The 16,830-nt window shown below is 45.7% G+C and overlaps 1 pseudogene; it reads right to left on the bottom strand.

Annotated features, from left to right (window-relative positions):
* Positions 1–16,830, bottom strand: part of LOC123441474 — a 58,645-nt pseudogene that overhangs the window by 8,483 nt on the left and 33,332 nt on the right.

Raw genomic sequence — 16,830 nt, 5'->3', positions numbered from 1 at the left:
TGGTCGTTCTACCAATGACCATACTTCGTTGCGTGTAAAACTGTTTAGCTCCTCTTGCATAGAAAGTAGCCAGTCATTGTCACATAATGCATCCTGAACCCTGTGTGGCATGGTACTAGAGACAAACGAAAAGTGAGCACAAAAGTTTGTTAATTGTTTACGAGTCACTCTACCTTCCGACACGCCTGTGAGGATTTGATCAATATCAACACGACCGGCCACACATGGCATGATGGAGGTCAAGGTTTCACGAGGTTCCACTTCGTTTCCATCATCAACGTCCTCAACATATGGATCATTTATATGCGGAGGAAGATATTCCTCTTCGCGTTGCACCTGTTGAGGTTCATCATCAAGCATACCCATACTTTGGTCTACCTCTTGAAGATCAACTTGTTCTTGAGTGTCATCAGGGTGAGAGACATGCTCTCCCACTTGATCCTCAACAACCGGCATGATGTGTGTGCTAATATCTTGTGGAGGTACGGGCAGTGAACTGTCTTGAGGATGCGAGATATTCTCATCATCTTCATCATCATCATGGGGTCTTTGTTCCATAGGCAGAAGTGCACCTACACCCATGTTTAAGATATCTTGTGGGGAGTCTTCTTCGCCTGCATCATTTAGATCAACTTGCTCCCCATGGGAGCGGTTAAATTCATCAAACGTCACGTCACAGGTTTCTATAACACATCCAGTGGATTTGTTGTAGACTCTGTAGGCGTGAGAGTTTGGCCCATAGCCAACAAAAATCCCTTCAGTTGTTTTGGATTGAAATTTCCCTAACCGTTCCCGTTTGTTGAGGATGAAGCATTTGCATCCAAACACACGAAAGTACTTAACATTGGGCTTGTTCCCAGTTAGGAGCTCATATGGAGTTTTCTCCAATATTGATCGGAGGAAGAGCCGGTTTGATGCATGACATGCTGTGTTGACGGCCTCAGCCCAAAAACTATGTGGTGACTTGTATTCATCTAACATGGACCTTGCCATTTCCACAAGTGTCCGGTTCTTCCTCTCTGCCACACCATTTTGTTGAGGGGTGTAAGGTGCGGAGTACTGATGTTCAATCCCCTCATCACTAAGAAATTCTTCTAGGGTGTAGTTCTTGAACTCAGAGCCATTATCACTTCTTACTGCCTTGATGTCCTTGTCAAACTTCCGCTGGCTTGTTTGGCAAAGTCAATGAAAGTGACCTTCGTCTCGTCCTTGGACTTGAGAAAGAACACCCATGTATATCTTGAGTAATCATCAACAATGACTAGGCCATACTTTTTCCCTCCAAGACTTGCCCATGAAGGAGGCCCAAACAGATCCACATGAAGGAGCTCTAACGGCCTCGAAGTGGATACAATGTTCTTGGGTGGATGTCTTGATTGATGTTGTTTCCCAGCTATGCATGCACTGCACACACGATCTTTCTTAAAAGATACATTTGTTAGTCCAAGAATGTGATTGTTGTTTAAGATATTTTGAAGATTTTTCATGCCAACATGGGCGAGCCGGCGATGCTACATCCATCCCATGTCGGCCCTGGCCATTAGACAAGTTGTATGGAAAGTGCTCTCTTTCGAGAAATCAACCATGTAAAGGTTGCCATCCAACTCTCCAACAAAAGCCACTTCAAGAGTGTCTCTCTTAAAGACTTTCACATCCGTTAGTCCAAATAGTGTGTCATAACCGACGGAAGCCAATTGGCGAACTGAAAGTAAATGATATTGAAGAGATTGGACAAGCATGACATTTGCAATAGACATGTCATTAGTGATTGCCACCTTGCCCAACCCAATTACCTGCCCTTTCGACCCTCCACCAAATACAATGCTCATATATGGTCGAATGGCTTGCATGAAGTCATAGAGCAAGTTACTATCTCCGGTCATATGATTGGTGCATCCACTATCGATCACCCATTTGGCTCCACCGGAGAAAACAACTTGTAACGAATTAAGACTTGGTTTGAGGTACCCATTTTGTCATGGGGCCTTTCACATTAGTTACAAGTGTCTTAGGGACCCAAATAGCATAGAATCGAAATGCATTACGGGGACCAACGAATTTAGCATAGATCTCTCCTTCCTTTGATTTGCGTAGTACATAGGATGGCGGCATGAATTCGGTTGTCTTGTTGTGAGTAGACGAACCCCTAGTGGCCGACCCACTCACATCCTTACCTTTCTCCGTGTGTCCCTCTGGTACAAATATTTCCTTAAGAGGAGTGGTACACTTGAGAGGAGATGCACTTTTCTTGGCAGTGCTTGGGTTGAACCCAAGCCCTTCCTTGGCGAAACCTCCATTGTGTCGACTTAAGATCTCATTGAGAGTCTTTTGTCCTTGTGCACATGTCATGAGACCTCTATCTAGCTGTGCCTTTAACAAACAGTTTTCCTCAAGGATAGATGTCAGTTCACTACTAGGATTAGTAGTGCAGGTATCAACATTGATAATAGGTGAGGAGTAGGCCTTAGCTAGAGTGTCAAGATAAGTGACCTTAAGTGCCTCAAAGCTCTTTGTAAGAACAGTGAGTTTCTCTTCCTTGTCTTTGAGAGACAAGGATAGACGCTCACAGTCCTTAGAAAGAGAAGTATGAGAGTTCACAAGTCGGTCTTTATCATTTAGTAATTCTCTGCACACATTTTCAGCCTTTTTCAAGGAGGCAAGATCATTAGCATGTTTATCAAGGTTTTCACCTACTTTTGAACATAATGCATCATTTTGTGCTTCCTCATACAGGACTTTCTGCTCAAGGAGTTCATTTCTCTCCTTCTCCTCAGTGACGAGGGTTTCGAGTTCCTTGATGGTATTGGTGTGCTTACTCACCATTTCCATAAGTATGCGAAACATAGTGAGCTTCTTTCCTTTAAGAGAGCACCTAAATTTGTTCATTTTAGCAAACATGGGATGATCTAAATCATTATCCTCATAGTGATCTTCCGCATCAAGATACTCATCAGAAGGGGTAGAAACTAGACTGAAAGAGTTTAACCGTGGGGTTACCTTAACCTTATCATGGGAGCTTTGGTCTTCCCCATCTCCCATGGCAGTCTTTGCCATCAAGCACTTGTGAGCGTTGCCCTTGTAGTCCTTCATATAGTTGTAGTGAACAACATCACCACTTTTGTTGACTAGCCTCAAGGTACTCTGTGTATCTTGAGCTACTCCGGCAACTCCACCAACATCTTCTGGATCTGATTCTTCTTGTGCAACCATTGCTCTTCCATCTGTCCTCTTGGACTTGGAGTTCATAGGGTTTGGCAACTTCTTCTTTACAAAGGTCTTTGGAAACCTTGGTTTGTCTTCTCTCTTCTCATAAGGGCAGTCATTGGAGAAGTGGTTGGTTTCCTCACAGTTATAGCATTTCCTTACCTTCTTCTTTGGGAATCTTCCCTTGAACTTCCCTGCACTAAACTTCTTCACAAAGAGAGCAATGTCCTCAAAAGATGGGCTTTCATCAGAGTCAACGTCATCACCATCTTGGCAGTCATCATCACCCTCTTCTTCTTCACTTTCTTCTTCGTCACACTCATGCTTGGCTTTCAAAGCAAGATTGATCTTTGATGTTGAAGTACCATGCATGGCTAGGTGCTTTGTTGCATTTGCCTTTGACTCTTCAATTAATTGAAAGGTGGATATGATGTCATCCGGAGTCATTTCTTTGAAAGCATGATGCTGCCTCATGTCCCATACCATTTGATGGTGATACGGAGCAAGAGCGTGAAGTAACTTGTCCACAAGAAAGCTCTTGGTCAGATTGAAACCATCTTGCGTCTTGTCACAGTCACATGACACAATGTCTGTGGCGAGAGTCATGAGCCGTTCTAGTAGATGCTTGGGAGATTCACCCTTTTCCATACAGAAATTATGTAATTGCCCCTTGGCAATTTCATATTGAGCAAGCCGAAGAGTGGAGGTACCGGTCTTGGTTCTTATGATGCTGTCCCACAATTCCTTGGCACTTGTGATGTGAATGTAAGGTCTTCGTTGCTTGTCATTCATTCCTTTTCTTATGCACATGATCGCAGTGTCATTGAGATGCTTGTCATAAGTTTCTCTGGGCGTGAGGCATCTTGGATCAACAGGATTGTACCCATGCTCGAGGATGTCCAGCATCTCATCATTGGCGTACCTAAGATGATCCTGCATACCAACTCTCCACAAAGCAAAATCAGAATTGTCATCAAGCAAGGGAGGTTTTCCTCCAGGATTGTACTTAGGTTTCTCAATTTGAGATCTAGTATAGAGCCATGGAAACTGGTTTGGTTCCTCTCCGGAGGAGGTTGGCCAAATGAGGTACCGTACACGTGGGGCCCTGAGGCCCTTGGGGACGTGGTTGTCCCCGTGGTTAGTGATGCTAGTCTCATTTGAATTATGGCCTCAAGAGAAGCATCATGCTCCTCTTTTTGCTTGGCAAGGGCCCGTTCCAGGTCCTCAGAGGTGAAAGACTTGACTTCCGGGGAAGTCCCGTCCCTCTGCACTCGAGCTACCGTAGCTGGATCCACGTCCATCTCGCTCTAGGGCGGTTAAGCCACACAAATAGAGCACGAGGCTCTGATACCAATTGAAAAGGATCGAGATGGACCTAGAGGGGGGGGTGAATAGGCACAAATCCAAATTTTAATAATTACTTAGCAATTTTAGGCTAAAGTGCAGAATATGAGTGTAAGCCTAATAATTGCTATGAAAAGAGTAAGCTATTAGGGGTGAAGCAAGGAAAGCGGTAAACAATAATCAAATACAAGTATGTAATAAGGATTAACACAAGTAGAGAGTTAGGGTTAGGAATAACCGAAACTCCGAGAGAGACAAGGATGTATCCCGATGTTCACTTCCTTGGAGGGAAGCTACGTCACCGTTAGAGGGGCGGATGTTACCACGAAGGCACACCAACGCCACGAAGGCTCACCCTATTCTCCCTTTGAGATAACTCCACGAAGGTGTTTCTCAACCACTAGTGGTAAGCCTTGAGGTGGCTTCCAAACCTTCACAAACTTTCCGGGGGATATCACAATGGTTTGATTCCTCTCCGAAGACTCCTACCGCCTAGGAGTCTCCAACCTCCAAGAGTAAAAAGATCACGGGGATTGCTCAAAACTTGCTCAAATCACAAATCACTTTGGTGGGAAGGAGGAGAGGGAGACGATCTATCTTTTGATTGGAACAACACTCAAAAGGACTCACAAATGCTCTTGGGATCTAGGATTTGGTGTAGACAAGAGTGAGTGAGAGGAAAGGTGTTCTTGGGTGTATCTTAGCTGTGTTGAACACCCTTTCACGAGGTGGGAGAAGAGTATTTATAGTGTGGAGTGAAATCCAGCCGTTGGAGGTGCAATAAGTCACACACGGTCCGGACGTCCGACACTTGCCGGAAGTCCGGGCGTCCGTGAGGGGCCGGACGTCCGACAGGGGTCGGTCGTCCAAGACCTGTAGGCACGACTGGAACTCTTCTGAATTCATCAGCGACCGGACGTCTGACAGGGGTCGGTCGTCCGAGGCCTGTAGATGCGCCTGAACATATTTGAATTCATCAGCGTACGGACGTCCGGAGTGGCCCAGAAATCCGTATTATACAGCACAATTTCTACTGGTGGTGGCTTCCGGATTTCCGATGGGGGTCGGACGTCCGGAGGGAGCCGGATTTCCGAGATATAGAGCACACATTCTACTGGTGTAGACTTCCGGATTTCCGGAGCTTGGCGGGACGTCCGGCCCTCGGACGTCCGGAGGGAGCCGGATTTCCGAGTTATAAGCCTCACAAACTTCTGGTGCCTGGCTGCGGATTTCCGAAGCCAGCCGGACGTCCGGCCCTCCGGACGTCCGAGGAAATTGGACATGTATTGATTTGAAGGAGTGGATGGTATGTGGTGTTTGGTATGATAGTAGAGATGTGGTATGAGCAAGTTTATCGCAAAGCCTGTGATCCCCTCTTAATAGTGCGGGATCCCTATACTCAATATCAGTAAACTCAAAAGACTACTCTACATCATCTCTTCTTAATCCCGAGCCTTCTCGAAATATAAATCACCAATCTTTTCAGACAGCCTTTGGCACATAAATCTCAGTCTACTTAAAGTACTTGCCGTCCTGAGATACACTCAACAAATATGATTAGTTTCCTATGTATGTGTTGTCATTAACACCAAAAGACGATTAAGGGCATATCATGCACTTTCACATGGTTTGATAACCTTGATAGGAACACGTTCTGCAATGATATGATTGACTATATGTTAGGTCAGTTGAATTATCCACCTGGTGATTTGGATATTGTTTTCTGGTGCCCACCTGGTAAAACAATTTTAGAAATGGTGGCAATTGTTTTTGAAGTGGATTGTTTGAAGATGGCAGAAGCTTCTATTATTTCAAAGATGCTTGTTTTGTTTGTCAAGCATGTGAAAACAAGAGAGATTAAAAAACAGGAGGAGGAGGAAGATGACATTGCTTATAGGGTTGTGCCTGAATTACCTGCAGTAATACTTAGCCCTATTAGCAAGGATAAAATGAGGCCTATGAAACCAGATAGCAAGAAAGCTAGTGCAGAGAGTGTTGAAAATGAGGATACAGATAATTCTGACAAGTCATCAGATGCAGAAGAGGAATGGGAATGTGATTCAGAGACTGATCCAACATGGTATGATAGTGATTATGCAGTGGATGAAGATGATGAGTTGTATGATAAAAATGTAGATGATGCTGTGCAGGATGCATTGTTTGAGAAGGGGAAGAAAGTAGGAGCTGAGTACAGACATGTTGCAGGCACAGATGATGTCATTGAAGAGGAACTGAAGCTACCAGAAGAAGATGATTTTGAGAAGATGCATAAGAGTGACTCTCATGATGAGGATTACCAGAAGAAGAAAAAGAAAGAGAAACCCATATACAGGTTCAAAACATTTAACCCACTAGTGGAGATGGAAAATCCTCAATTCAAACTAGGTATGGTTTTTTATTCAGTGGAGTTGTTGAGAAAGGCAGTAGCACATTATGCAGTCAAGAACATAGTGTAGATCAAGAAAAAAAGAAATAATAAACAAAGGTTTGAGGCAATATGTATGGATGGTTGGCCTTGGAAACTTGTAGCTGTGGTAGATAACATGACACAATCTTTCCTTGTAAAAACATTTGTTGGAGAGCATAATTGTGAGAAAGTACGGGATGTGAAAGAACTAAAATGTGGAACTGTTGTTTATTGAGTACTCATCTGTATTATGTACTAAGTTTGTATCTTTCAAATGTGGAACCAAGCTCACTAATGGAACTATTATGAGTACTATGTTGTTATCAAGTATTTGTTTGTTGCAGCAGAATATGATGTGGAACTATTCTCAACTGTCATCTCTATTTGTTGCAGCAGATCATGAACAAATGAACATAATATAACAATCACACAAACTGGAATATTAGTTTGGATGCAACAAACATTTCTAAACATAATTTAACAAGGTCTGTCATGAAACAAACAAGATAGCTATTACAGTGCTATTACAAACACACAACCTCACAACATATTGTAGCTACTACAGATTTAACAACCAAACCACAACTAGGAAGTTCCCATCCAAACTTCTGCTCTTAAGCTTTGCCATTTGGCCCAGGGCCAGTGCCATCTATCTTGCCTCGCCAAGTTGGAAATGTGTGCCTGCGTGTTAGATCAACACCTTCATCTCGGAGGAATTCATTAGCCAACCCTTCGATTAGCAATGGCCTACGGTCAATGACCTCCTTCACATGCATGATCACGGTAAAATCAATGCATCCACGATCAGTTGGAGAGAGCGGACGCGGCGGTGAATGAGCATTCTCGTCATCGGAGTCTGGCTTCCAAGGTTGCAGAGGAGGTGCAGGCACTGACACTGTAAGTACCTTCGACACTGCACTAGGATTGCGTAGCCACGCCGTGCAATGCAGAAACCACTTGTCTGCAGAAGGGAGCATGTTGATGAGCTCGCCGTCAACACCTGTGAGCATCAGGTTGGCGGTGTCTTCATCCCACGCCTCTTCCGGTAGCCCCTCCAAACTAAGTGTCGTCTTGTCAGGCAGCTTTGACGAATTGCCACGCGACCATCTTGACCACCTTTGAAAAGAAATTGTACTACCGACGCAGTGCAGATGTTCCGATGCGTGCACCACACGAGTGCAATCCTCCATTGAATGGAACCGAAGAAAAAAGTGGAATGGTGGCCCGGTTACCTCCACTTTCATCTCCGACGGCAGGATGCCACATTCATACTCTAGCGCCGCGGCGAGTGCCTCCGGCGTCACCTTGCTCCGTGGCTGGCCAATGATGATGGCATACAATGCACGCCCGAGGAACGCGGTCTCGAGCTCCGCCATGCCAGAAGGGCGAGCAATGAGAACGCGGCCACGCTCGGGCCGCATCTCTGGGTCACCGCGCTGCCACACCTCTTGGGGGAAGATCCGCGAGTCCGGGATGCGAGACGCGGACGAACTCCCTGAAGTTGCCGCGCTGCCACCACCTCCGACAAAGGCGGGGACTTGCACGCTGTCCTCGCTGACGCCACCCACGCTGCCTCCCATCTCGCCGGCGACGATTTCGGATCTCGAAGGGGATTTCTGATTTGGGAACTACCAAACAGAGAAAGGAAAAAACTGATTTATCCAATTTAAAATGTGGAATGCGCACCTCATATATAATCATCAGGGTCTTTCGTGCAAAAATCACCCCACACGTGGGCCTCGCGTGACCTCGAACGAAGAAAACCGGGCAGCCCACCGGTCCAAACGGCGGTTATGACCTAAATAAGCCCGAAACTCAAGTTCTATGTTGGGTTTTTTCGGTTTACAAGTAGTGGGACTTATGTGCAACCGCCACGCAAGTTCTCAGACCTCCAGCACCTTTTACTCGTCCTATACACAAGGAGAAATGCAAGTTAATGTCCCTTTTATTTTTTCCTTTTTGTAGCTTTTTGGATGCTTGTAAACTTTGCAATAATTCATTGATTGTCGTGTGCATCTATCGATGCAGAGGCAGGGGGGTCAACCCTCATTTTGAAAGGAAAACCAGGGGGGCAACCTGTCATCTTTCTGTGTTGCTTCCCGGCACCAGACAGAAGCTATCTCTGATCCCAGTCTAGACATGGCCACTGTGAACTCCACCCTCTTTCAGACTAAACTTAGGTGCCCCAATGCCGTCGAAAAACGGGTTCGAGCCGTCGCGCGCACCGTACGGTTTGTTGGAAGTGATCACGGTGACGTTCATATACTCTAGCTCGGCAAAGTCATTTTTGCCATTGACCTCGCAGTTGGCCATGCTAGAGATCGCCACGCCGGCGGTAAAGGAATCCCACAGGTAAAAGCCCTACAGATACAAGCAAGCCCTTCAGTTAAAATCTTTGTAATTAAGGATGAAGAAAATGGAAGGGTTTGATTGAATCGAGAGCTTGCCGTGCTGCCATGGAGGCCGGGCGCGGGCCTTCTGCGTCTCCTCAGGACCTGGTCCAGCGAACGAAAGCAGTAGCTCGCCTCGGGCGTGGTCTGCCACCGCCGGCCGAACTCGGCGAAGAACTCACTAGTGGAAAACGGGCCTTTGGCCTGGACCCTTTAGTCTCGGCCCCCCTCTGGGCCGGGACTAAAGGCCCGGCCACGTCACCCCAAATCGCAATGCCGCCCAGGAGGCTTTGGTCCCGGCCCGTAAGGAGCCTTTAGTCCCGGTTTGTGTCTCAAATCGGGACTAAAGGGCTACGCGGTGTGCAGCCCGCATGTGCGCTACCTTTAGTACCGGTTTGTGTCTCAAACTGGGACTAAAGTCCTCTGCATATATATAGCACAGCCCCCCTCTCCCCTCTTACTTGCATTTTTCTTGGATGGAAGTGTGTGGGTGTGTGCTAGCTCTCCATTTTTTTATGCACTAGAGGTGTTTGTTGAAATGTGTGTTAGAGCGATGCCGCTTCAGTTCACCGAACACAACTACGATATGAGATGCCCGAGCCACGCTTAAACCTCTTCCTCTTTATTTCTACTTATTCTAAAAGGTTAGCAACTATATTTCCTCGTTTAGACCGTGCGGTACTAATTTTTAGGATCGTGATTGTATTTGATATACTGTCGTATAACGCAGATGAGCCATCCATGGATGTACGGTGATCGACGCACATCCGCTTACAGAGAAGGCGTGCATTATTTTCGAGATGCAGCCGATGCGAACAAGCATGGTGGTGGCTATATGTTTTTTCCATGTGTTGTATGTCGGAATGAGAAGGATTACACTTCCTCAAGAGTCATTTAGAGCCACCTACTTCGGTCCGGTTTTATGTCGGGCTATAATGTTTGGACCAAGCACGGAGAAAGAGGGGTTATGATGGAAGACGACGATGAAGAAGAAGAGAACGATGATGACAACTACCGATCTATGTTCCCTGAGTATGCTGATACCGCAATGGAAGACAATGAAGAAGAAGATCAGGATGAAGAACGGGAACCAGATGAGCCCGCTGATGATCTTGGCCGGGTCATTTCTGATGCACGGCAAGGTTGCGACATAGAAAAGGAGAGGTTGCAGTTCGAGCAGATGTTACAGGACCACAACAAATTGTTGTACCCAACTTGTGAAGATGGCCAGAAGAAGCTGGGTAGCACACTGGAATTGCTGAAGTGGAAGGCAGAGACCGGTGTGACTGACTCGTCATTCGAAAAGTTGCTGGTACTGATGAAGAAGATGCTTCCAAGAAAGAACGAATTGCCCGCCAGCACGTACGAAGCAAAGAAGCTTGTCTTCCCTCTAGGATTAGATGTGCAGAAGATACATGCATGCCCTAATGACTGCATCCTCTATCGCGGTGAGAAGTACGAGAATATGGATAAATGCCCGGTATGCACTGCATTGCGGTATAAGATCAGAAAAGATGACCCTGGTGATATTGAGGGCGAGCCACCCAGGAAGAGGGTTCCTGCCAAGGTGATGTGGTATGCTCCTATAATACCACGGTTGAAACGTCTGTTCAGAAATAAAGATCAATCGAAGTTGTTGCGATGGCACATGGAAGATCGTATGAAAGACGATAAGTTGAGGCACACCGCTGATGGTCGGCAGTGGAGAAAAATCGAGAGAGAGTTCCCGAGATTTGCAGCTGATGCAAGGAACTTATGGTTAGGTCTGAGTACAGATGGCATGAATCCTTTTGGGGAGCAGAGTTGCAGTCACAGCACCTGGCCCGTTACTCTATGTATCTACAACCTTCCTCCTTGGTTGTGCATGAAGCGGAAGTTCATTATGATGCCAGTGCTTATCCAAGGTCCAAAGCAATCCAGCAACGATATTGATGTGTACCTAAGGCCATTAGTTGATGAACTTTTACAGCTGTGGGCCGAACCAGGTGTACGTGTGTGGGATGAGCACAAACAAGAGGAATTTGACCTTCGAGCGTTGCTTTTCATAACCATCAATAATTGGCCTGCTCTTAGTAACATTTCAGGACAGTCAAACAAGGGATACAATGCATGCACGCACTGTTTGGATCAGACAGAAAGTATATATCCGGACAAATGTAGGAAGAATGTGTTGTTGGAATTATGCCCTAGAGGCAATAATAAATACAGTTGTTATTATAATTCCTGTATCAAGATAATCGTTTATTATCCATGCTATAATTGTATTGAATGAAGACTTATATACATGTGTGGATACATAGACAAAACACTGTCCCTAGCAAGCCTCTAGTTGGTTAGCCAGTTGATCAAAGATAGTCAGGGTCTTCTGATTATATACAAGGTGTTGTTGCTTGATAACTGGATCACGTCATTAGGAGAATCACGTGATGGACTAGACCCGAACTAATAGACGTAGCATGTTGATCGTGTTATTTTGTTGCTACTGTTTTCTGTGTTTCAAGTATTTGTTCCTATGACCATGAGATCATATAACTCACTGACACCGGAGGAATGCTTTGTGTGTATCAAACGTCGCAACGTAACTGGGTGACAATAAAGATGCTCTACAGGTATCTCCGAAGGTGTTCGTTGAGTTAGTATGGATCGAGACTGGGATTTGTCACTCCGTGTGACGGAGAGGTATCTCGGGGCCCACTCGGTAATACAACATCACACACAAGCCTTGCAAGCAATGTGACTTAATGTAAGTTGCGGGATCTTGTATTACAGTACAAGTAAAGAGACTTGCCGGTAAACGAGATTGAAATAGGTATGTGGATACTAACGATCGAATCTCGGGCAAGTAACATACCGAAGGACAAAGGGAATGACAAACGGGATTATATGAATCCTTGGCACTGAGGTTCAAACGATAAGATCTTCATAGAATATGTGGGATCCAATATGGGCATCCAGGTCTCGCTATTGGATATTGACCGAGGAGTCACTCAGGTCAAGTCTACATAGTTCTCGAACCCGCAGGGTCTGCACACTTAAGGTTCGACGTTGTTTTATGCGTATTTGAGTTATATGGTTGGTTACCGAATGTTGTTCGGAGTCCCGGATGAGATCATGGACGTCACGAGGGTTTCCGGAATGGTCCGGAAACGAAGATTGATATATAGGATGACCTCATTTGATTACCGGAAGGTTTTCGGAGTTACCGGGAATGACGAATGGGTTCCCGGTGTTCACCGGGGGGGAGGGGGGGTGCAACCCACCCCGGAGAAGCCCATAGGCCTTGGGGGTGGCGCACCAGCCCTTGGTGGGCCGGTGGGACAGCCCAAGAAGGTCCTATGCGCCAAGGATAGAAAATCAAAGAGAAAGAAAAAAAAAGGAGGTGGGAAAGGAGAGAAGGACTCCACTTTCCAATCCTAGTTGGACTAGGATTGGAGGAGGAGGACTCCTCCCTTGGTGGCGCAGCCCTTGGGGCTCCTTGAGCCTCAAGGCAAGCCTCCCCTCCATCCTCCTATATATATGGAGCAATTAGGGCTGATTTGAGACAACTTTTCCAAGGCATCCCGACCACATAACTCCACGGTTTTACCTCTAGATCGCGTCTCTGTGGAGCTCGGGCGGAGCCCTGCCGAGATTAGATCATCACCAACCTCCGGAGCGCCGTCACGCTGCCAGAGAACTCATGTACCTCTCCGTCTCTCTTGCTGGATCAAGAAGGCCGAGATCATCGTCGAGCTGTACGTGTGCTGAACGCGGAGGTGCTGCCCGTTCGGCACTAGATCGTGGGACGGATCGCGGGACGGTTCGTGGGACAGTTCGCGGGGCGGATCGAGGGACGTGAGGACGTTCCACTACATCAACCGCGTTCACTAACGCTTCTGCTGTGCGATCTACAAGGGTACGTAGATTGGAAATCCCCTCTCGTAGATGGACATCACCATGATAGGTCTTCATTCGCGGAGGAAATTTTTTGTTTCCCATGCGACGTTCCCCAACAGTGGCATCATGAGCTAGGTTCATGCGTAGATGTCTTCTCGAGTAGAACACAAATTTTTTGTGGACGGTGATGTGTGTTTTGCTGCCCTCCTTAGTTTTTTCTTGATTCCGCGGTATTGTTGGATTGAAGCGGCTTGGACCGACATTACTCGTACGCTTACGAGAGACTGGTTTCATCGCCACTAGTAACCCCGTTGCTCAAAGATGACTGGCAAGTGTCGGTTTCTCCAACTTTAGTTGAATCGGATTTGACCGAGGAGGTCCTTGGATAAGGTTAAATAGCAATTCATATATCTCCGTTGTGGTGTTTGCGTAAGTAAGATGCGATCCTACTAGATACCCATGGTCACCACGTAAAACATGCAACAACAAAATTAGAGGACGTCTAACTTGTTTTTGCAGGGTATGCTTGTGATGTGATATGGCCAACGATGTGATGTGATATATTGGATGTATGAGATGATCATGTTGTAATAGATAATATCGACTTGCACGTCGATGGTACGGCAACCGGCAGGAGCCATAGGGTTGTCTTTAAACTAACGTTTGTGCTTGCAGATGCGTTTACTATTTTGCTAGGATGTAGCTTTAGTAGTAATAGCATGAGTAGCACGACAACCCCGATGGCGACACATTGATGGAGATCATGGTGTGGCGCCGGTGACAAGAAGATCGTGCCGGTGCTTTGGTGATGGAGATCAAGGAGCACGCAATGATGGCCATATCATGTCACTTATGAATTGCATGTGATGTTAATCCTTTTATGCACCTTATTTTGCTTAGAACGACGGTAGCATTATGAGGTGATCTCTCACTAAAATTTCAAGACGAAATTGTGTTCTCCCCGACTGTGCACCATTGCTACAGTTCATCGTTTCGAGACACCACATGATGATCTGGTGTGATAGACTCAACGTTCACATACAACGGGTGCAAAACAGTTGCACACGCGGAACACTTGGGTTAAGCTTGACGAGCCTAGCATGTGCAGACATGGCCTCGGAACACATGAGACCGAAAGGTCGATCATGAATCATATAGTTGATACGATTAGCATAGGGATGCTTTTCACTGAAACTATACTCAACTCACGTGATGATCGGACTTGAGCTAGTGTAAGTGGGTCATGAACCACTCAAATGACTAGAGAGATGTACTTTTTGAGTGGGAGTTTAGCAAGTAATTTGATTAAGTTAAACTCTAATTATCTTGAACATAGTCTAAGTCCACTTTGAATATATTTGTGTTGTAGATCATGGCTCACGCGACAGTCACCCTGAATTTTAATACGTTCCTAGAGAAAGCTAAGTTGAAAGATGATGGAAGCAACTTTGTAGACTGGGCTCGTAATCTTAAGTTGATCCTACAAGCTGGGAAGAAGGATTATGTCCTTAATGCTGCGCTAGGAGATGAACCACCCGCTACGGCTGACCAGGATGTTAAGAACGCTTGGTTAACACGTAAGGAGGACTACTCAGTAGTTCAATGTGCAGTCTTGTATGGCTTAGAACCGGGACTTCAACGTTGCTTTGAGCGTCATGGAGCATATGAGATGTTCCAGGAGTTGAAGTTTATCTTTCAGAAGAACGCCCGGATCGAGAGGTATGAGACCTCCGAGAAATTCTATGCTTGCAAGATGGAGGAGAATTCGTCTGTCAGTGAACATGTGCTATAAATGTCTGGGTACTCAAACTGTCTAGCTGAGCTGGGGATTGAACTCCCGCAAGAGGCTATCACTGACAGAATTCTTCAATCACTGCCGCCAAGCTATAAGGGATTTGTGTTGAACTACAACATGCAAGGGATGAACAAGTCACCCGACGAGTTGTTTGCGATGCTGAAAGTCGCAGAGTCTGAACTCCGTAAAGAGCATCAAGTGTTGATGGTGAATAAGACCACTAGTTTCAAGAGAAACGACAAAGGCAAGAAGGGTAATTCAAAGAAGAGCGGCAAGCCTGTTGCCAATCCGATGAAGAAACCCAAAGCTGGACCTAAGCCTGAAACAGAGTGCTACTATTGCAAGGGTATGGGTCACTGGAAGCGCAACTGCCCCAAGTATCTGGCTGATAAGAAGGCGGCCAAAGAAAAATCAGGTATATTTGATATACACGTTATTGATGTGTACTTAACCAGCTCTCGTAGTAGTGCCTGGGTATTCGATACCGGTTCTGTTGCTCATATTTGCAACTCGAAACAGGAACTACGGAATAGGCGAAGGCTGGCGAAAGATGAAGTGACGATGCGCGTAGGAAATGGTTCCAAGGTTGATGCAATCGCCGTCGGCACAGTTTCACTTCAGTTACCATCGGGATTAGTTATGAACTTGAATAATTGTTATTTAGTGCCTGCGTTGAGCATGAACATTATATCTGGATCTTGTTTGTTGCGAGACGGTTACTCTTTTAAGTCAGAGAATAAAGGTTGTTCTATTTCTATGAGTAACATCTTTTATGGTCATGCACCCAATGTGAGAGGATTGTTCATATTGAATCTTGATAGTGATGATACACATATACATAACATTGAGACCAAAAGATTTAGAGTTAACAATGATAGCGCCATGTTTTTATGGCACTGCCGCTTAGGTCATATTGGTGTAAAGCGCATGAAGAAACTCCATACCGATGGACTTTTGGAGTCACTTGACTTTGATTCACTTGACACGTGCGAACCATGCCTCATGGGCAAGATGACTAAAAATCCATTCTCCGGAACAATGGAGCGTGCCAGTGACTTGTTGGAAATCATACATACCGATGTGTGCGGTCCGATGAGCATGGAGGCACGCGGCGGATATCGTTATTTTCTCACCTTCACTGACGATTTGAGCAGATATGGTTATGTCTTCTTAATGAAGCACAAGTCTGAAACATTTGAAAAGTTCAAGCAATTTCAGAGTGAAGTTGAAAATCATCGTAACAAGAAGATCAAGTTCCTACGGTCTGATCGTGGGGGTGAATATCTGAGTTTCGAGTTTGGTGCTCACTTAAGACAATGTGGAATTGTTTCACAGTTGACACCGCCTGGAACACCACAGCGTAATGGTGTGTCCGAACGTCGTAATCGTACTTTATTAGAGATGGTGCGATCTATGATGTCTCTTACCGATTTGCCGTTATCGCTTTGGGGTTATGCATTAGATACAGCTGCATTCACTTTAAATAGGGCACCATCAAAATCCGTTGAGACGACACCATAGGAACTGTGGTATGGCAAAAGGCCAAAGTTGTCATTTCTTAAAGTTTGCGGATGTGACGCTTATGTCAAAAAGCTTCAGCCTGAAAAGCTGGAACCCAAAGCGGAAAAGTGTGTATTCATAGTTTACCCAAAAGAGACAGTTGGGTACACCTTCTATCTCAAATCCGAGGGCAAAGTGTTTGTTGCTAAAAACGGAGCTTTTCTCGAGAAGGAGTTTCTCTCGAGAGAATTGAGTGGGAGGAAGATAGAACTTGATGAGGTTGTCGAACCTCTCATCTCTCTGGATGGTGGCAC

Source organism: Hordeum vulgare, chromosome 1H (assembly GCF_904849725.1).
Source record: "Hordeum vulgare subsp. vulgare chromosome 1H, MorexV3_pseudomolecules_assembly, whole genome shotgun sequence".
Taxonomy (NCBI): Eukaryota; Viridiplantae; Streptophyta; class Magnoliopsida; order Poales; family Poaceae; genus Hordeum; species Hordeum vulgare.
Note: the sequence above shows the minus strand (reverse complement) of the source record. Positions and strands in the feature narration are given on the sequence as shown.